Source organism: Bos taurus, chromosome 4, assembly GCF_002263795.3.
Source record: "Bos taurus isolate L1 Dominette 01449 registration number 42190680 breed Hereford chromosome 4, ARS-UCD2.0, whole genome shotgun sequence".
NCBI lineage: Eukaryota > Metazoa > Chordata > Mammalia > Artiodactyla > Bovidae > Bos > Bos taurus.
The window spans coordinates 17,903,818-17,925,471 of NC_037331.1; the positions used below are offsets into that span (position 1 = coordinate 17,903,818).

Genomic DNA, 21,654 nt, shown 5'->3' on the forward strand with positions numbered 1-21,654 from the left:
CTTACTTGGTTGTTGCCTGTCCTGGGATCAGTAATGGTCATTCCCTTATTCTTTCTCTTTAACCTCTTGGCAAAGGTCCTGTCTTCCAGATAACAACAGTTCCATGTCAAAATGACAATGCCTCTGTGTGGATTCTAGTCCATATCACCCTCTGACTTAAACAAGAAGTTGTCCTGCCCTGAGAAATTTAGACCAGGCATTTTGCTCCCTAACAGGCAAAGTCAATGTCCCTGACCAGTCCTGAAACACCTATAGAAGACTGACCATTGCCCTTCTTTGCCCATAAGAACATGGAAGTAAAACTTCTGAGGGGGGAATAAGACACAAGGAAAAGGAATTAAACACAATGCTAGATACTGAAGAAGGGGCTCAGCTGTTGGGATGTAATAGAGACCTACTGGAACCAGCTGAAACCAAGGTGGCTTTGGGAATAGTCTGCTCATTGACCTTTAGCTCATTGTAATACTAAAAAACATCCCCTCTTAACCATGGCAGTTCCCAGGGGAATGATAAAAGTCCACAAAGTAAGCAGTAACCCAATTCCTGGGAAATCCCCACCCTACCTCCCAATAGCAAGAATATCCATCCCACTCATTAGCCTATGAAATTACTTAGCCCATAAAAACCAAAGACCCCACATCCTTCTGCCACTCTCACTTTCCCAGGTGACATCAGGCCCTGGGGCCATTCCTCTCACTTTCTGAAATGGTCCAAATTCTGCCTAGGGAATGAGTATCTCTCTAAATAAACTTGCTTTCCCTTTACCCTGACTGACTTTTGGGTGATTTCTTGCAGGAAGCCAAGGACCCTCACTTGGCAGTCTGAAGACTCCTCCAGGCCCCAGGACATGACACTTCCCTCTCCTACAACACCAAGACTCATCAGTGTCCCAAAGGGGAGAATCAGAGTCAACATCTAGATAAAGACTGTTTAGAAGCTGGACCTTCAGTCATCAGCTAGGGAAGTATGTAGTTAAAACCCCTTCCAGGGAGAAACTTGAAGATGAGCATTTTTACCTGTTCTCTCTGCACCCAGTCCTGGTATACAGGCATGGCATAGGGATGGGGTGGATTCCTGTTCCTGTTTAAAAAATTGCCTGTAATTGATCCTTGGCTTAAATGCCACATATTTATGTCTATATATTAATATTATTGTTTAACAGAATATTCTGTTATTGTTGTGGTTTAGTTCCTAAATCTTGTCCAACTCTTTGTAACCGCATGGACTGTAGCCCACCAAGCTCCTCTGTCCGTGGAATTTTCCAGTCAAGAATACTGTAATGGATAGCCATTTCCTTCTCCAAGGGATCTTCCTGACCCAGTGATCAAACCCATGTCTCCTGCATTGGCAAGCAGATTCTTTACCACTAAGCCACTTAGAACATTTGCTGAATGGATATATTAGAAGGAATAAATTTTTTTTTGTTTGAATTTCCTTTTGCGGGGTTATTTAAAGAGAAAGAAAACCAGTGCTTTTTTTTTTTTCTTTTTTCCCAAGAGCTCAGTTTTTTATGAGCAAATTAGTTAATGGCTTTCCAAAGATACTTTGGAAATATAGGATGATATTTCATGTAATGTTAATATTTAAGCTCTTTAGAAATAAAAAGTATAGACCGACACGGATACTAAAAAGAAAAAGTAAAAAAAAAAAATCTGACCTGCAATAACTCTATACTTTGAGGTTTGTCTGACACAGTAACATTATTCTATTCATTCTTAACTGGCTCAGCCCTCTCTGATCCTCTAGGTTGCTAGAGCAAACGCATCCTTGGCCCAAAATGAGATGTTTCATCTACTAGTTTGAAGGCTGTTAAAAAACACAAAAACTTTGCCTCTAGTAGTCAATGCTTTCCTCTGAAATACTCTGTCGATTCACAAAGCTGTCTGAGAAATCCATGATGTTGCTGCAATGTCAGCCTGAATGAGGATAAAGTACCCATTTGGAGATCAGATAATTTACTGTACTGGCTAAAGGGTTACTCACATTTGATATAAAGAGAGGCATTAAAAAATCTATTAAGGCTGAGTTATATTCTGTAGCCACCATCTTGTTACAATTAGTATTTCATTTTAATTGTGCTGCTCTACAACTTCTTATGAAAAGATACTCAATGTGAACTCAAAACAAGTTTTTTTTTTTTTTTTTTTTTACTTTAATAGACTGTTAGTCCATAGAACACTTTCTTACCATTCTCTGGATGGAGACTTTCACTTTACATGGTCATGGAAGTGACATGAAGTTTGCATTTAGTTTGTTTTTCAGTTCAGTTCAGTTCAGTTCAGTCGCTCAGTCGTGTCTGACTCTTCGCGACCCCATGAATCGCAACATGCCAGGCCTCTCTGTCCATCACCAACTCCCGGAGTTCACTCAGACTCACGTCCATCGAGTCGGTGATGCCATCCAGCCATCTCATCCTCTGTCGTCCCCTTTTCCTTCTGAATTCCCCAGTCCAGGCCTCTCCCTCCTGTATTCCACTTGGCAACCACAAGTATGATCTTTCCATGGAACTCAGGGCGTATTTGAAGAGTTTTGCTTTTACATCCTCTTACTACTCTTGCTGCTCAAACAGAAAAATGGATATGTCTATCTTTGTATTTTAGAAGCTGTATTTTAGAAGGCTCAAACAGAAAAATGGATAAGTCTATCTTTGTATTTTAGAAGCTGTATTTTAGAAGGCCTAGTGAATTAGAGTCCAGTTGTCTCTCATTTTTGAGGCCATTCCATATAGATGATCATTGGAAACATGTTTGTGGCTTCTTTTTGTTAAAGACATTTCCTTCTCTTGGAGAAAAAGCTCAATCTTTTTAAGGATATTTTCTATTTTTTACCTTCTTTACCTAAGAAGAAAGATACTACTTACCAGACACTTCTAATAATTATGCTATATAGCTTCTCCAAATTCTGTAATCCCTGAGCAGTTATTCAATGCTTACTGTATGATGGAGTTTTGTTTATTTTTGTTTATAAGCTATGAAGGCTAAAATATAAATAAAGTATTCTCTGCCTTGAGAAGCTCACATTATTTTGGGGAAGACAGTAAGCAATTATTTGTTTTAATTTATTTTTTAATTGAAGTATAGTTGATTTACATGTTGTGCCAATATCTGCTGTACAGCAAAGTGACTCAGTTATACACATATATGCATTATTTTTCTTAAATTTATTTATTTATTTAATTGCAAAGCTCAACACAAATCAGCCATAGGTATACACATATCCACAACCTTTTGAAACTCCCTCCCATCTCCCTCCCCATCCCACCCCTCCCAGTTGATACAGAGCCCTGTTTGAGTTTCCTGAGCCATACAGCAAATTCCTGTTGGCTATCTATTTTACATACGGTAATGTAAGTTTCCATGTTACTCTTTCCATACATCTCACCCTCCCCTACCCTCTCCCCATGTCTATACATCTATTCTCTATGTCTGTTTCTCCATTGCTGTCCTATAAATAAATTCTTCAGTATCATTTTTCTAGATTCCATGTATATGTGTTAGAATACTATGTTTATCTTTCTCTTTCTGACTTACTGCCCTCTGTATAGTAGTCTCTAGGTTCATCCACCTATCAGAACTGACTCAAATGTGTTCCTTTTTATGGCTGAGTAATATTCCATTGTGTATATGTACCACAACTTCTTTATCCATTCATCTGTCAATGGACATCTAGGTTGCTTCCATGTTCTGGCTCTTGTAAATAGTGCTGCAATGAATAATGGGATACATGGGTCTTTTTCAATTTTGGCTTCTTCCAGGTGTACACCTTGGAGTGGGATTTCTGAGTCATATGTGGTTTTATTTCTAGTTTTTTAAGAAATCTCTATACCATCTTCCACAGTGTTTTTATCAGTTACATTCCCACCAGAAGTGAAAGAGTGTTCCCTTTTCCCCACACCTTCTCCAGCATTTATTGTTTGTAGACTTCTTGATGATGGCCATTCTGACCATTTTGTGGTGATATCTCACTGAAGTTTTGAATTGTGTTTCTCTAATAATGAGTGAGGTTGAGCATCTTTTCATGTGTTTGTGACCCATCTGTATGTCTTCTTTGGAGAAGTGTTTGTTTAGGTCTTTTTCGCACATTTTGATTGGGTTTTTTGTTTTCTGGTATTCAGTTGTATGAGTTGCTTGTATATTTTGGAAATTAATCCTTTGTCAGTTGTTTCATTTGCTATTATTTTCTCCCATTCTGGGGGTTGTCTTTTCACCCGGCTTAGAGTTTTATTTCTTGTGCTAAAGCTTTTAAGTTTAATCAGGTCCCATTTGTTTACATTTGGTTTTATTTCCATTACTCTAAGAGGTGGGTCATAGAGGATCTTTCTTTGATTTATGTCATCGAGTGTTTTGCCTATGTTTTCCTCTAAAAGTTTTAAAGTTTCTGGTCTTACATATAGGTCTTTAATACATTTTGAGTTTATCTTTGGGTATGGTGTTAGGAAGTGTTCTAATTTCATTCTTTTATATGTAGCTCTCCGGTTTTCCCAGCACCATTTATTAAAAAGGCTGTCTTTGCTCCACTGTATATTCTTGCCTCCATTGTCAAAAATAAGGTACCCATAGTTTCATGGGTTTATTTCTGGGCTTTCTATCTTGTTCCATTGGTCTGTATTTCTGTTTTTGTGTCAGTACCATACTGTCTTGATGACTGTAGTTTTGTAGTACAATCTGAAGTCAGGAAGTCTGATTCCTCCAGCTCCATTCTTCTTTCTTAAAACTGCTTTGGCTATTTGGGGTCTTTTGTATTTCCACATGAATTGTGAATTTTTTAATTCTAGTTCTGTGGGAAATGCCGTTGATAATTTGATAAGGATCACCTTGAATCTGTAGACTGTGTTTGGTAGTATAGTCATTTTCACAATATTGATTTTTCCTACCCAGGAACTTGGAATATATCTTTTATGCCATCTTTGATTTCTTTCATCAGTGTCATAATTTTCTGTGTACAGTTCTTTTGTCTCCTTAGGTAAGTTTATTCCTAGATATTTAATTCTTTCTTTTGCAATAGTGAATGTGACTGATTCCTTAATTTCTCTTTCTGATTTTTCATTACTCAGATCAGATCAGATCAGTCGCTCAGTCGTGTACGACTCTTTGCAACCCCATGAATTGCAGCACGCCAGGCCTCCCTGTCCATCACCAACTCCCGGATTTCACTCAGACTCACGTCCATTGAGTCAGTGATGCCATCCAGCCATCTCATCCTCTGTCGTCCCCTTCTCCTCCTGCCCCCAATCCCTCCCAGCATCAGAGTCTTTTCCAATGAGTCAACTCTTCGCATGAGGTGATCAAAGTACTGGAGTTTCAGCTTTAGCATCAAAGAACACCAAAGAACACTCAGGGCTGATCTCCTTCAGAATGGACTGGTTGGATCTCCTTGCAGTCCAAGGGACTCTCAAGAGTCTTCTCCAACACCACAGTTCAAAAGCATCAATTCCTCGGCGCTCAACCTTCTTCACAGTCCAACTCTCACATCCATACATGACCACTGGAAAAACCATAGCCTTGACTAGACGGACCTTTGTTGGCAAAGTAATGTCTCTGCTTTTGAATATGCTATCTAGTTTGGTCATAACTTTCCTTCCAAGGAGTAAGCATCTTTTAATATCATGGCTGCAGTCACCATCTGCAGTGATTTTGGAGCCCAGAAACATAAAGTCTGACACTGTTTCCACTTTTTCTCCATCTATTTCCCATGAGGTGATGGGACCGGATCCTATGATCTTTGTTTTCTCAATGTTGAGCTTTAAGCCAACTTTTTCACTCTCCACTTTCACTTTCATCAAGAGGCTTTTGAGTTCCTCTTCACTTTCTGCCATAAGGGTGGTGTCATCTGCATATCTGAGGTTGTTGATATTTCTCCCGACAATCTTCATTCCAGCTTGTGTTTCTTCCAGTCCAGCGTTTCTCATGATATACTCTGCATATAAGTTAAATAAGCAGGGTGACAATATACAGCCTTGATGAACTCCTTTTCCTATTTGGAACCAGTCTGTTGTTCCATGTCCAGTTCTAACTGTTGCTTCCTGACCTGCATACAAATTTCTCAAGAGGCAGATCAGGTGGTCTTATATTCCCATCTCTTAGAATCTTCCACAGTTTATTGTGATCCACACAGTCAAAGGCTTTGGCATAGTCAATAAAGCAGAAATAGATGTTTATCTGGAAGTCTCTTGCTTTTTTGATGATCCAGCAGATGTTGGCAATTTGATCTCTGGTTCCTCTGCCTTTTCTAAAACCAGCTTGAACATCAGGAAGTTCACGGTTCACATATTGCTGAAGCCTGGCTTGGAGAATTTTGAGCATTACTTTACTAGCTTGTGAGATGAGTGCAATTGTGCAGTAGTTTGAGCATTCTTTGGCATTACCTTTCTTTGGGATTGGAATGAAAACGGACCTTTTCCAGTCCTGTGGCCACTGCTGAGTTTTCCAAATTTGCTGGCATATTGAGTGCAGCACTTTCACAGCATCATCTTTCAGGATTTGAAAGAGCTCAACTGGAATTCCATCACCTGCACTAGCTTTGTTCATAGTGATGCTTTCTAAGGCCCACTTGACTTTACATTCCAGGATGTCTGGCTCTAGGTCAGTGATCACACCATCATGATTATCTGGGTCATGAAGATCTTTTTTGTACAGTTCTTCTGTGTATTCTTGCCATCTCTTCTTAATATATTCTGCTTCTTTTCATTGTTAGTATATAGAAATTCAAGTGATTTCTGTGTATTGATTTTGTATCCTGAAACCTTGCTAAATTCACTGATTAGCTCTAATAATTTTTGTTACTATCTATAGGGAATTCTATGTACAGAATGGCTTTCCTAGTGGCTCAAATGATAAAACATCTGCCTGCAATGTGGAAGACCTGGGTTCAATCCCTGGGTTGGGAAGATCCCCTGGAGAAGGAAATGGCAATCCAGTACACTACCCTTGCCTGGAGAAGCCCATAGACAGAGGAGCCTGGGAGGCTACAAAGCCTGGGGTCACAAAGAGTCAGACACGACTAAGCAAATTCACTTTCTTTCCTTCTTTCTATGTACAGTATCATGTCATCTGCAACAGTGAAAACTTTACTTCTGTTCTGATCTGGATTTCTTTTCTTTTTTTCTTTTCTCTGATTGCTGTAGCTAGGACTTCCAAAACTATGTTGAATAATAGTGGTGAAAATGGACACCTTTGTTTTGTTCCTGATCTGAGGGGGAATGCTTTCAGGTTTTCTCTGTTGAGAATAATGCTTGCTGTAGGCTTATCATACATGGCCTTTACTATGTTGAGCTAAGTTTCTCCTATGCCCATTTTTTGAAGAGTTTTAATCATAAATGGGTGCTGAATATTGCCAAAGGCTTTTTATGCATCTATTGAGATTATCATATGGTTTTTATCTTTGAATTTGTTAATATGGTGTATCACATTGATTGCTTTGTGTATACTAAAGAATCCTTGCATCCCTGGAGTAAACCCAGCTTTGATCATGGTGTAGAAGCTTTTTTTTTATTTAATTTAAATTTATTTATTTTAATTTGGGGCTAATTACTTTACAATATTGTATTGGTTTTGCCATACATCAACATGAATCCACCACGGGTGTACACGTATTCCCCATCCTGAACCCCCTTCCCTCCTCCCTCCCCGTACCATCCCTCTGGGTCATCCCAGTGCACCAGCCCTAAGCATCCTGTATCCTGCATCGAACCTGGACTGACAATTCGTTTCTTATATGATATTATACATGTTTCAATGCCATTCTCCCAAATCTTCCCACCCTCTCCCTCTCCCACAGAGCCCAAAAGACTGTTCTACACATCTGTGTCTCTTTTGCTGTCTCGCATACAGGGTTATTGTTACCATCTTTCTAAATTCCATATATATGTGTTAGTATACTGTATTGATGTTTTTCTTTCTGGCTTACTTCACTCTGTATAATAGGCTTCAGTTTCATCCACCTCATTAGAACTCATTCAAATGTATCCTTTTTAATGGCTGAGTAATACTCCATTGTGTATATGTACCACAGCTTTCTTATCCATTCATCTGCTGATGGACATCTAGGTTGCTTCCATGTCCTGGCTATTATAAACAGTGCTGCGATGAATATTGGGGTACACATGTCTCTTTCAATTCTGGTTTCCTCGGTGTGTATGCCCAGCAGTGGGATTGCTGGGTCATCAGATCAGATCAGTCACTCAGTCGTGTCCGACTCTTTGCGACCCCGTGAATCACAGCACGCCAGGCCTCCCTGTCCATCACCAACTCCCGGAGTTCACTCAGACTCACGTCCATCGAGTCAGTGATGCCATCCAGCCATCTCATCCTCTGTTGTCCCTTTCTCCTCTTGCCCCCAATCCCTCCCAGCATCAGAGTCTTTTCCAATGAGTCAACTCTTCGCATGAGGAGGCCAAAGTACAGGAGTAAGGCAGTTCTATTTCCAGTTTTTTAGGAATCTCCATACTGTTCTCCATAGTGGCTGTACTAGTTTGCATTCCCACCAACAGTGTAAGAGGGTTCCCTTTTTCCCACACCCTCTCCAGCTTTTATTGCTTGTAGACTTTTGGATTACAGCCATTCTGACTGGCGTAAAATGGTACCTCATTGTGTTTGACTTGCATTTCTCTGATAATGAGTGATGTTGAGCATCTTTTCATGTGTTGTTAGCCATCTGTATGTCTTCTTTGGATAAATGTCTGTTTAGTTCTTTGGCCCATTTTTTGATTGGGCCATTTATTTTTCTGGAATTGAGTTGCAGGAGTTGCTTGTATATTTTTGATATTAGTTGTTTGTCAGTTGCTTCATTTGCTATTATTTTCTCCCATTCTGAAGGCTGTCTTTTCACCTTGCTTATAGTTTCCTTTGTTGTGCAGAAGCTTTTAATTTTAATTAGGTCCCATTTGTTTATTTTTGCTTTTATTTCCAATATTCTGGGAGGTGGGTCATAGAGGATCCTGCTGTAATTTATGTCAGAAAGTGTTTTGCCTATGTTCTCCTCTTGGAGTTTTATAGTTTCTGGTCTTATGTTTAGATCTTTAATCCATTTTGAGTTTATCTTTGTGTATGGTGTTAGAAAGTATTCTAGTTTCAATCTTCTACAAGTGGTTGACAAATTTTTTGATGTGTTGCTGATTTCTGTTTGCTAAAATTTTGTCGAGGATTTTTGCATCTATGTTCATCAGTGATATTGGCCTGTAGTTTTCTTTCTTTTTTTTATGTTGTCTTTGTCTGGTTTTGGTATCAAGGCTCATAGAATGAGTTTAGAAGTGTTCCTTCCTCTGCAATTTTTGAAAGAGTTTTGGAAGGATAGGCATTCAGTTCAGTTCAGTTCACTTCAGTCGCTCAGTCATGTCCGACTCTTTGCGACCCCATGAATCGCAACACGCCAGGCCTCCCTGTCCATCACCATCTCCTGGAGTTCACTCAGACTCACGTCCATCGAGTCAGTGATGCCATCCAGCCATCTCATGCTCTGTCGTCCCCTTCTCCTCCTGCCCCCAATCCCTCCCAGCATCAGAGTCTTTTCCAGTGAGTCAACTCTTCGCATGAGATGGCCAAAGTACTGGAGTTTCAGCTTTAGCATCATTCCTTTCAAAGAAATCCCAGGGCTGATCTCCTTCATAATGGACTGGTTGGATCTCCTTGCAGTCCAAGGGACTCTCAAGAGTCTTCTCCAACACCACAGTTCAAAAGCATCAATTAGCTCTTCTCTAAATGTTTGACAAGATTTCCCCTGTGAAGCCATGTGATCTTGGGCTTTTGTTTTTTGGGAGATTTTTGATCACAGCTTCAATTTCAGTGCTTGAAATTGGGTTGTTCGTATTTTATATTTCTTCCTGGTTCAGTCTTGGAAGATTGAACTTAGTTCCAAGAATCTCTCCATTTCTTCCAGGTTATCCATTTTATTGCCATATAGTTGTTCATAATAGTCTCTCATCATCATTTATATTTCTGCATTTTCTTCTGTAACCTCTCCTTTTTCATTTCTAATTTTATTGATTTCATTCTTCTCCCTTATGTTCTTGATGAGTCTGGCTAAAGTTTAGTCAATTTTGTTTATCTTCTCAAAGAACCATCTTTTAGTTTTATTAATCTTTACTATTGTTTCTTTCATTTCTTTTTCATTTATTTCTGCTCAGATCTTTATAATTTATTTCCTTCTACTAATTTTGGGGTCTTTTGTTCTTTTTTTCCAGTTATTTTAGGTGTAAAGTTGGGTTGTCTATTCTCTGTCTTTCTTGTTTCTTGAGGTCGGATTGTATTGCTATAAACTTCCCTCTTAGAACTGCTTTTGCTGCATCCCATAGGTTTTGAATGGTCATGTTTTCATTGTCATTTGTTTCTAGAAATTTTCTGATTTCCCTTTTGATTTCTTCAGTAACCTCTTAGTTATTTAGAAATGTGTTGTTTAATCTCCATGTGTTTGTGTTTCTTACAGTTTTTTTCTTGTAATTGATATCTAGTCCCATAGCATTGTGGTCAGAGAAGATGCTTGATATGATTTCAATTTTCTTAAATCTACTGAAGTTTGATTTGTAACTCAAGATATGGTCTATCCTGGAGAATGTTCCATGTGCACTTGAGAAGAAGGTATATTCTTCTGCATTTGGATGGAATGTCCTGAAGATATCAGTGAGGCCCATCTCATCTAATGTATCATTTAAGACATGTTTCCTTTTTAATTTTCTGTTTTGATGATCTGTCCATTGGTGCAAGTGAGGAGTAACATCTCCTACTATTATTGTGTTACTGTCAATTTCTCCTTTTATGTCTGTTAGTGTTTGTCTTATGTATTGATGTGGTCCTGTGTTGGGTGCATAGATATTTACAATCGTTATGTCTTCCTCTTGGATTGATCCCTTGATCGTTATTCAGTGTCCTTCCTTATCTCTTGTAATATTATTTAAGGTCTATTTTGTCTGATATGAGGATTGCTACTCCAGCTTTCTTTTGCTTCCCATTTGCATGGAATATATTTTTCCATCCTCTCATTTTCAGTCTTTATGTTTCTTTAGGTCTGAAGTGGATTTCTTGTAGACAGCGTATATATAGGTCTTGTTTTTGTATCCATTCAACCAGGCTATATCTTTTGGTTGGAGTAGTTAATCTGCTTAAATTTAAAGTAATTATTGATATATATGTTCCTATTGTCATTTTCTTAATTGTTTGGGGTTGACTTTGTAGATCTTCTTTTCTCTCTTGTATTTCTCGACTATATAAGTCCCTTTAACATTTGTTGTAGACCTGGTTTTGTGGTAATGAATTCCCTTTGGCTTGTCTGAAAAGCTTTTGATTTCTCAATCAGTTTTGAATGAGATCCTTGCCAGGTACAATAATCTTGGTTGTAGATTTTTCCCTTTCAGTGCTTTAAATATATCCTGCTATTCCCTTCTGGTGTGCAGAGTTTCTGCTGAAAGATCAGCTGTTAAGCATATGGTGTTTCCCTTGTATGTTACTTGTTGCTTTTCCCTTTCTGCTTTTAATATTCTTTCTCTGTGTTTAGTCTTTGTTGGTTTGATTAGTATGTGTCTTGGTGCATTTCTCCTTGGGTTTATCCTGTATGGGACTCTTTGTGCCTCTTGGACTGGGTCGACTATTTACTCTTCCATGTTGGGGAAATTTTCAACTATAATCTCTTCAAAAATGTTTTCATACCCTTTCTTTTTCTCGTCTTCTTCTGGGACCCCTATAATTCGAATATTGGTGTGTTTGATATTGTCCCAGAGGTCTCTGAGACTATCCTCAGTTCTTTTGATTCTTATCACTTTATTGTGCTCTTCAGAAGTTATTTCCACCATTTTATCTTTCAGCTCACTGGTTTGTTCTTCTGCTTCAGACTAGAGTATTTTTAATTTCAGTAATTGTTTGTCTCTGTGTGTTAATTCTTTAATTCTTCTAGGTCTTTGTTGATTGATTCTTACATTTTCTCCATTCTGTTTTCAAGGTTTTTGATCATCTTTACTGTCATTATTCTGAATTCTTTTTCAGGTAGTTTGCCTATTTCCTCTTCATTTATTTGGACTTCTGTGTTTCTAGTTTGTTCCTTCATTTGTGTAGTATCTCTCTGCCTTTTCTTTTTCTTTTTTTTTTAACTTACTGTGTTTGAGGTTTTTTCCCAGGTTTCAATGTTGAATTCTTTCTTCCTTTTGGCTTGTGCCCTCCTAAGTTTGGTCCAATGGCTTGTGTAAGCTTTGTAAGGGTGAGATTTGTGCTGAGTTAATGTTGTTGTTGTTATTGTTGTTTTTCCTCTAATGGGCAATGCTCAGTGAGGTGGTAATCCTGTCTGCTGATTATTGGGTTTGTACTTTTGTTTGTTGGTTAGATGAGGCATCCTGCATGGGGTGTTACTGATGGTTGGATGATGCAGGTCTTGTATTACAGTGGTTTCTTTTGTGTGAGTCCTCACTATTTGATACACCCTAGGGTTAGTTCTCTGGTAGTCTAGAGTCTTGGAGTCAGTGTTCCCACTCCAAAGGCCAGAGCTTGATCTCTGGTTAGGAAGGAAGATTCCACAAGTGGTTTGTTTTGGCATTGCTGTTGCTGCTGCAGCTAAGTCGCTTCAGTTGTGTCCGACTCTGTGTGACCCCATAGATGGCAGCCCACCAGGCCCCCCCATCCCTGGGATTCTCCTGGCAAGAACACTGGAGTAGAATGCGATTTCCTTCTCCAGTGCGTGAAAGTGAAAAGTGAAAGTGAAGTCGCTCAGTCCTGTCTGACTCTTAGCGACCCCATGGACTGCAGCCCACCAGGCTCCTCCTTCCATGGGATTTTCCAGGCAAGAGTACTGGATTGGGGTGCCATTGCCTTCTCCAGTTATGGCATTAAGTGAGATTAAAACAAATACCCAAAAATGAGAAACCAGAGATGAATCCCAGACAAGTGGCAGTTACAAAAGCAGGCAAATGATACTTAAAATAATGGAATATTCACCCAAAAGCAAAATTGAAACAGTCCAAAAAAAGTAAAGTACAGTAGATTGACCCAGTAAGCAAAGGAAATCAAAAATTATATTTACCAGTTAAGAACTAAACTAAATAAAGCACAAACTGGAAAACAAAACTAAAACAAAGTGCCAAGTGGGGAATAAAGCAAAGAAAACAAAACTAACAAATATATTGAGAGGAAAGGAAAGAAAGAAAAGAAAGAAAGAGTATATATGCAAAGTTAAACAGAGGTAGATAAAGAAGATTTATATACATTAAAGATTAACTGCAAGGGGAAAAGAACAGTAGGAAAAGTAAACAGGAATAAAATGTAAAAAAATAATAGGTTCAAAAAAATTAACAATTAAATTTTTAAAAAAAGAGAGAGAGAAAAAAAAAGGAGAACTCCACAGAACTGCAAAAGCCCAAAATCAAAGCAGAGGTTTATAACAACAATAAAAACTGTGACTTAATATACTCATATACATATATATACACCCAGAGGTTCAGTTCAGTCACTCAGTCGTGTCCAACTCTTTGTGACCATGGACTGTAGCACACCAGGCCTCCCTGCCCATCATCAACTCCCAGAGCTTACTCAAACTTATGTCCATTGAGTTGGTGCAAAATCAAAACAGTCCAACAAAAATAAAGTACAATAAATTGACCTGGTGAATAAAGGAAACCAAAAAGTATATCTACCATTTAAGAACAACACTAATTAAAGCGCAAACTGAAAAACAAAAATAAAGCTAGATGCCAAGCAACGAAAATAAAAAATAACAAATATGTTGAGAGAAAAGGAAAGAAAGAAAGAATAGATATGCAAATTTAAATAGAGGTAGATAAAGAAGGTTTATATGCATTAAAGATTAACTGCAAGGGGAAAAGGACAGTAGGAAAATAAAGCAAAGGAATAGGTGTAGAAAAAAAATAATAGGATTTTAAAAATTAAAAATTAAAATTAAAAAAAGAGGGAAAAAAAGGAAGGGAAAAAAAAAAAGGAAAATGCCACAGAACTGCAAAAGCCCAGTGTAGAGGCAAAAGTTTATAAAAACAATAAAAGATGTTACTGAGAAAAAAAAAAAAAAAAAAGCTCAAAGGCTTAATTAGATTTCATAGTGCCAATATAATTGACAAGTAGAATGGGAGTGGGAGGAGAAAAAGAAGTTAAAAAAAAAATCCAAGAGAATCTACAGAACAAGTCAAAACATAAAAATAATAAGTTTTTCTTGAGTCACTGCTGTCAGATTCTTTTCCTAGCTGAGAGTCACAGTCCACTTCACCCCCCTAGGATGCCCTCCAACTCTGTGGTCACTTCTGGATCTGCTGTGGGTGGGTGCAGCTCAGATTCTAATCTGGTCCTACTCCTGTTGTGTTCTTGCCTCCAATGTCCACAGCTATCACAACTAGTGCATTTTTTTTGTGGGAGTTCTCAATGTCCTTTTATATATTCCATAGACAGTCTGCCTAGCTGATCATGTGGATTTAATCTGCAGCTTGTACAGATCGGGGGAAGGTTTTGGGTCTTCTTCCTTAGCCACACTGCCCCTGGGTTTCAATTGTGGTTTTATTTCCACCTCTTCATGTGGGTTGTCCACTGGGGTTTGCTCCTGAGGCTGCCCTGGAGGACTTGGGTCTGCCCCTGTGAGGGTCAGGTGTGGAGGTGGTGCGGCTGCTTGGGTCACAGGGGTTCTGGCAGCACTAGGTACTCAGGGGAGTTGGCAGCTAGGGCAGCAGGAAATATAGTGCTCTAGAAGGGCATGGCAACCAGTATTGGCCAATACACTCGAGCATTCTTGCCTGGAGAATCCCCCTGACTGAGAAACCTGGCAGGCCACAGTCCACAGGCCACAAACAGTTAGCCATGACCAAAGTGACCCTGTGTGCATAGACGCAAGACTTTTTTTTTTTTGCCTGTGGCAGCTCCGCCCCAGTGAGAGTTGAGCGTGAAGGTAGTGTAGCTGTTTGGCTTGCAGGGACCTGGCAGCACCAAGTGTGCAGGGACACAGACTGCTTCCACCACAGGAGTTATGGTCCTTTCAGTCTTTTTTTGAGCTTCTTATAGCTGACGATCAGAAGGCCTCTTTAGCCAGTCTTTCTCTGTAGCTCCACCCATTCAGGCACTTAGAGGGCTCTCTTGTCTGGGGTCATTCTCTGTTGTTCTATGCATCAGGCATAAAGAGGGGCCGGCCTGGCTGGGGTCCTACTCTTTAGTTTGGAGCATCAGTCACTTAAAGGAGCACCTTGGGTGGGGTCCTACTCTGTAGTTCAGTGCATCAGGTGTTTGATGGGCCAGCCTTTCTGTTGTTCAGCTGCCAATGCTGGCCTGTGGGAAGAGAGAGGTTATGGTGATGTTTCCACCGGCTATGCATGACTCAGCAGTATTGCCTTGCTTCTGCGGCTGCCTAGCTTTCCTCCATAGGCATTTCCCACCACAACCTCCTCCCCCACATCCCCTTGATCTGTCTCTCCAGTCAACAACAGCCCTCACCCTGGGATTGCTCCACAATCCCTAAACTCCAGCTCCTAGCTGCTGTGCCTTCTAGAGGACCTGCATCCCTGTCCAGGGTATGTATGGGTGTGGCAAGGACCCTTTGATTCTCATTCCATTTAGGCTACCACAGATCAGCTGTTTCCCTCTCAGCCTTAAATGTTTCTCCTCTGACTCAGACAATTGCCCCGATGTGGGGATGGGACCCCAGCTTCAGTTCCCCCACCTGCTGAGAGCAGGTCCAGTCCTACTAACACTCCTGTTTTTCCCCCAGTTCTTTCGTCCTACTGAGTTTTGCATGGTTCTGTATATTCTTTTCCACTGGTCAGGTACTCCTGTCCTCTCGCAGCTGGTGTTTTGCATGCACTTCTGTGTCTGAAGGTGTATTCCTGATGTATCTGTGGAGAAAGATGTACTCCACATCCACCTACTCCTCTGCCATCTTGTTCTCACCACTTTTTTTTTTTTTTTTGGTATTCTTTTCCATTATAGTTTATTCTAAGAGACTTGTTAGAGTTCCCTGTGCTATACAAGTAGGACCTTGTTGTTTATTCATTCTAAATGCAATAGTTTGCATTTATTAATCCCCAAGTCCCCAGTCCAGGCCTTTCCCTCCCCCACCTCCCCTTAGCAATCATGTCTGATCTCCATATGTGCTATATGCGGGATCTGTTTCTGTTTCATAGATAGGTTCATTTGTGGCATATTTTAGGTTCCACATATACGTGATATCATATGATATTTGTCTTTCTCTGAATTACGTCACATAGTATGATCGTCTCCATGTTGCTTCAATGGCATTATTTCATCCTTTTTTATGACTGAGTAGTTCCCACCTCATGCAAAGAGTTGACTCATTGGAAAAGACTCTGATGCTGGGAGGGGTTGGGGGAAAGAGGAGAAGGGGACGACAGAGGATGAGATGGCTGGATGGCATCACTGATTCGATGGACATGAGTTTGAGTGAACTCCAGGAGTTGGTGATGGACAGGGAGGCCTGGCGTGCTGCAATTCATGGAGTCGCAAAGAGTCAGACACGACTGAGCAACTGAACTGAACCGAACTGAGTATTCCATTGTACATATATACCACATCTTTTTTTAAATTATTTTTTTAAAAATTAACAAGTTTATTTATAACATTGTGTTAGTTTCAGGTGTAGAGCAAAGTAAATCAGTCACACATACACATATATCCACTCATTTTTAGATTATTTTCCCATTTGTGTCATTACTGAGGATTGGGTAGAGTTCCCTGTACTGTACAGTAGGTCCTTATTAATTGTCTGTTTTATATGTAGTAGTGTGTATACATCAATCCAAATCTCCCAATGTGTCCCTGCCTCCATCCCCACCTTGATAATCATAGGTTTATTTTGTACATCTGTGATTTTGTGTTTGGTATGAACACATCTTCTTTATCCATTTATCTGTCAATAGACATTAGGTCATGTCCATGTTTTGGCTATTTTGAATAATGCTACTGGTACGTGCATCTTTTTGAAATATAGTTTTGTTCAGGTATATGCCCAGGAGTGATCATATGGTAATTGCTGGATCACATGGTAATTCTACTTTTAGTTTTCTGAGGAACTGCCATACTATTCTCCATAGTGGCTGCACCAACTTACATTCCCAGCAACAGTATAGAAGAGTTCCCTTTCTCCACATCCTCTCCAGCATTTGTTTGTAGACTTGCTAATGATGGCCATTCTGACTGGTGAGATGTGGTACCTCACTGTAGTTTTGAATTGCATTTCCTTCATTAGTGATGTTGTGCATTTTTCCATGTGCCTGTTGGCCATCTGAATGTCTTATTTGAAGAAATGTCTATAAAAGTCTTCTGCCTGTTTTTCAATTGGAGTGTTTGTTTTTGGTGTTGCCAATTTGTATGACCTATTTGTATCTTTTGGAGATTAAGCCCTTTTCAGTCACATCATTTGCCAATACTTTCCCATTCCACAGGCTGTCTTTTCTTTTACTTTTTTTTTTCCTCTGGTGTGTGTGTGGTTTCCTTGGTTGTGCAAAAGCTTGAGTTTCAGTAGGTTCTATTTGTTTATTTTTGTTTTGATTTCCATTGCTTTGTCAATATTACATAAGAAAACATCGGTACAATTTATGTCAGAGAATGTTTTGCCTGTGATCTCTTCTAGGAATTTCATAGTATCATGTCTTATGTTTGGGCTTTCCTGGTGGCTGAGACAGTAAAGAATCCACCTTTATAGCAGGAGAACTGGGTTAAGTCTTTAAGCCATTTTCAGTTTCTTTTTGTAAGCAATTAACTTATGCTTAAAGAATTTGGGCAGTGATTTCTTCTCACTGAGATCAAGGAAGGCTTCACTGAAGCCCTGGAATTTGAAAGTGGGCTTTGAGGAAGAAGACATTCCAGGCTGAAGAAACAGTGTTCATATAGGTGTAATGTCACCAAAAAGTCCAAGTATCAAGGAGCAGTCCTCTGTGGCTGAAGTATAGAGTGACTGATGACACAAAGTACATGTTGGGGCCAGGTTATTGTCCACTAAATGAACAACTATTATATTAAATTTTATGCTTTAAGCAGTGAGGAGTCACTGAAAATTTTTGAAGAGTGGAATGGAAAGGTCAGACTTAAAAGATTGTGAAGGTAATCATATCTACATAGAGGACAGGTTGGAAAGTCACAGACAGAAAACATGGGAGAAATGCAAGTGAGAGAAAAAGTATTTATCTTGTTTAAATTGCTTCCTTCAAAGATAAAGTATTGCTAATTCAATATTTTATAACCAACATTCTAAATGTTGGATGAGACCAAATTTCATTAATCAACGGTCACCTATACCCTTGATATACTCAGGTCTTATTATTGACTGAATTGCATCCCCTGTAAAATTCATTCGTTGAACCCCTACATGCCCATGTGTCCTTAAGACAGGTATTTAGGGTTTAAAAAAGGCTTTAAGTGTGGGGCCCTAATCAAATATGATTGGTGTCCTTAAAAGTAGAGAAGGAGATACCAGAGGTCTTTCTATTTCTGAGGAAATGAGAAGAAGGTGGCTGTCTCCAAGGGAGGAAGATGGGTCTTACCAGGAACCAACACTGATGGCACCTTGATCTTGGGCTCTACCCTGCAGAACTGTTAGAAAATACACTTCTGTTAAGATACCCAACCTGTAGTATTTTTCATGGCAACCAGAGCAGACTAATACAGACCTAGAAGTATTTTCTTACCTTCAAGGTCCATATTGCCTCTTTCTCTTTTTCTAGGGATGTGATTCTGAGGCCTCAGAAACCAGGAAACATCCATAAAAGTATTGCTGCTCTCAAGTGTTCATGGCAACTGAGAGGAAGAGAGTAGATTAAAGAGGTAATTGTTCAGATAGAAACAAGTTGATTGAATTTGTAGATAAAGAAGAGCCAATTTTAAAAAACAACATGCCTTATTCCATCTTAAGTTCTTAATCTTTCTTTGTGATTATTCTGCTGAAAAACCACCTGTTGAACATAAAGAAGCACCTTCAGACCTGTCAAGAAGGCGTGTGGTTTTCCATCATGAACCTGTCCTCAGTTAGGTTTGATGTCTCTGGTTTCTACTACTGCACTGTTATGGTTTTCTTTTACATATTAGATGCTCCTCATTTGTCATCTGATTTCTCTTTCTACTACCATGTAATTGTTGTTCATATACTCCAAGATTCTGCCTTTTGCTTCTGCCCTTTCCCCCCCACTTTTTAGCTAGGATAGGTCAATAAATCCTATTATTTCTATAGAAATTCTTCTGTTTAAAACTGAAATTAATAAATCTATAGACCTGTAGGTCTTTAAGTTCTATGTCCATGAATGGTCTCTGGATATTTCCAGTTAAGTGTCTTAACAGCAATGTATTTAATTTGTGTCACTCTGCGTAGTTGACAAAGCATTTTCATATGTATTATGTATATACTTGTTTTCAATCATATCAATACTCTAAGCCATGTGGTATTAATTCTATTTTAAGTTTATGATGCTTACTCTCAAAGTGGTAATTTTATAAGTTGTCAGATAAGCCAAATAAGCAAATCTCATTCATATGTCAAGCATAAAGATATGTAAATATGTCTAACACTTCTCCAAGTCTAAAACTTGTCAAAAACTCTTCTTAAATGGAACTTTAAGTGCTATCAGCATAGTTGCAAATGGTCTGTCCATCTCAAATTTCTTAGTTATCATTTTCTTAGTCAGTCAAGTCCAATACCTGAAATTCAATAACTTTTTGTTGAAAATATAGTGAAAAGACTAAAAAGAAAAAAAAATAGTTCTTAAAGTTGATTCTCAATTTAATGCACTTTGAAGTCATTTACAAAGTCATTAATTATTCTACATTCTTCCTTCCTACCTCAGTCACCCAGGATGTTGGAAAGAACAAACCAAAGGATAAGCATAAAGTAACACAGACTTTTGGATCCATATTCAGTAAGGAATTTCTTATTTCTGTTAAAGCCAGTGTAAAATTACCAGGAATATTTAAGGATAAATGTATCTTCAAAGTTATATTGTAAAAATAAATCCTTGATTTTTACAATGTTTTCTATTTACAAACATTCTGCAGAATAGCAATAATACTGGAAATGTGGTCTCTCAATATTACTATTGGTCTTTATACCAATTAAGTTAGGTTTAAAAAAACAATGGGATAAAATATTATAAGTCATGTCCAACTCTTAGCGACCCCATGGACTGCGGCCCACCAGGCTCCTCTGTCCATTGCCTAAGGTAGTTTTAGAAATTTAGAAAGTAATATTGGTGACTATTGACAATATAAGGAAGATTAAGCATTTCTTTATCAAAATAAATGTTTGTTCTGGTCTGGAGACCATTTCTTATTTGATAATCCTTGGAAAATATAAAATGTCAGGGTCATTATTTTTTACTAACTGGATCTGGCATGGGCACAAATGGTAAATTGAACTATCTTTATTTTGGTGGTGGACATTGAGAGAAAATTGGGCTGAAAAAGTATTCAGACAAAACATACCACTTATAGGTACTTATAGATGGGTAAAATAAAATTTTAATAGAAGTTTCATAAATGAATATCTCATATAATTTTGGTAAAATACAAATAACCTGTTTTGTCACACAAGGGGTAGTTTCTACATCTGGCTTGTGCATGCACGCTTAGTCACTTCAGTCATGTCTGACTTTTTGTGACCCCATGACTGTAGCCCACCAGGCTTCTCTGTCCTTGGGATTTTCCAGTCAAGAATACTGGAGTGGGTTGCCATGTCCTTCTCTAATGTCTGGTTCATCACAATTTTAATTGTAAACCACAGGAAATGTAGAACATGATAATTAAGTTAGGAAGAGCTCAAAAGATTGCAGAGTAGTAAATTTCTTCATAAAAATAACATTGACAATCTACTAAAAAACTGTTTGTGTATTATCAGGTATTGCTAAAGGAACAAACAAACAGCTCCAAATTCACTCAGAAGATGAGTTCTACTCATCTCAGTAATTTACCGGCTAGTCTATGATATAATTTTAAACGTCATTTGGTTCTCTCTCTGAGCATATAGCACTTCAAAATAAAGAACATATCTAATATAGAAAATACTATTTTAGTACATTGTGAGAAATCAAATCTAAATCTGCATTTAGAGACCATTAGCTTAATAGCTTAATATGAATTATAAAAGAAATTTGGATGCAATAATGTGGGAATAATTTGACACAAGACACAAACTAGAAGGTTTGAGGGAAAAGTAAGTACGTTTTTTGGGATTTACCTTTTTTCTTTAGCTGGGGTGATTTTTGATGGTGTCAAAAGGCCTGAATTATCTGTTTTGTATGACTTGCTAGATAATAATGATGGCACATGTAGCTTTCTTCTTATAATAGTCAACAAAATTCCAGGTGAGCAATGTCCAACCCCCATCCTCACTAATATCAAGTGTAGTATGGTATGTTCCATTCAATAATTTAGGCTCAATTTTGGGTTTTATGCCATGTACTTCTACACATGTCATTTACCATTGTCTAAAAAGTGAGCTAGACCAAAAATGGTTTTGAACACTCTCTTCAAAACCACCTCTTATTAGATACCCATAAAGTCGAAAAAATCGCTTTGGCATGGTACTCTAATACTATTGATACTATAGTAATAGTGCATTGATATTTTATAGGACTCACATGTGTAAAACTCTGGATTATGTATCACAGTTTTTAAAATGCTGTGGCGCTTACTTTTTATACCAGCCTAGAAGCTGGAAAGGGAAGTGCAAGTCCGGAATGCAGCTGCATAT

The 21,654-nt window shown here is 38.5% G+C and overlaps 1 long non-coding RNA gene across 1 annotated transcript in view; it reads left to right on the forward strand.

Moving 5' to 3' along the window:
* LOC132345068 (uncharacterized) overlaps nt 1–19,979 on the forward strand; it is a 56,226-nt gene extending 36,247 nt beyond the window's left edge. The window contains exons 2-3 of the long non-coding RNA XR_009494169.1: nt 18,641–18,740; nt 19,754–19,979. This is a non-coding gene — a long non-coding RNA (uncharacterized lncRNA). The remainder of the gene's footprint in view (nt 1–18,640; nt 18,741–19,753) is intronic.
* The last annotated feature ends 1,675 nt before the right edge of the window (nt 19,980–21,654 follow it).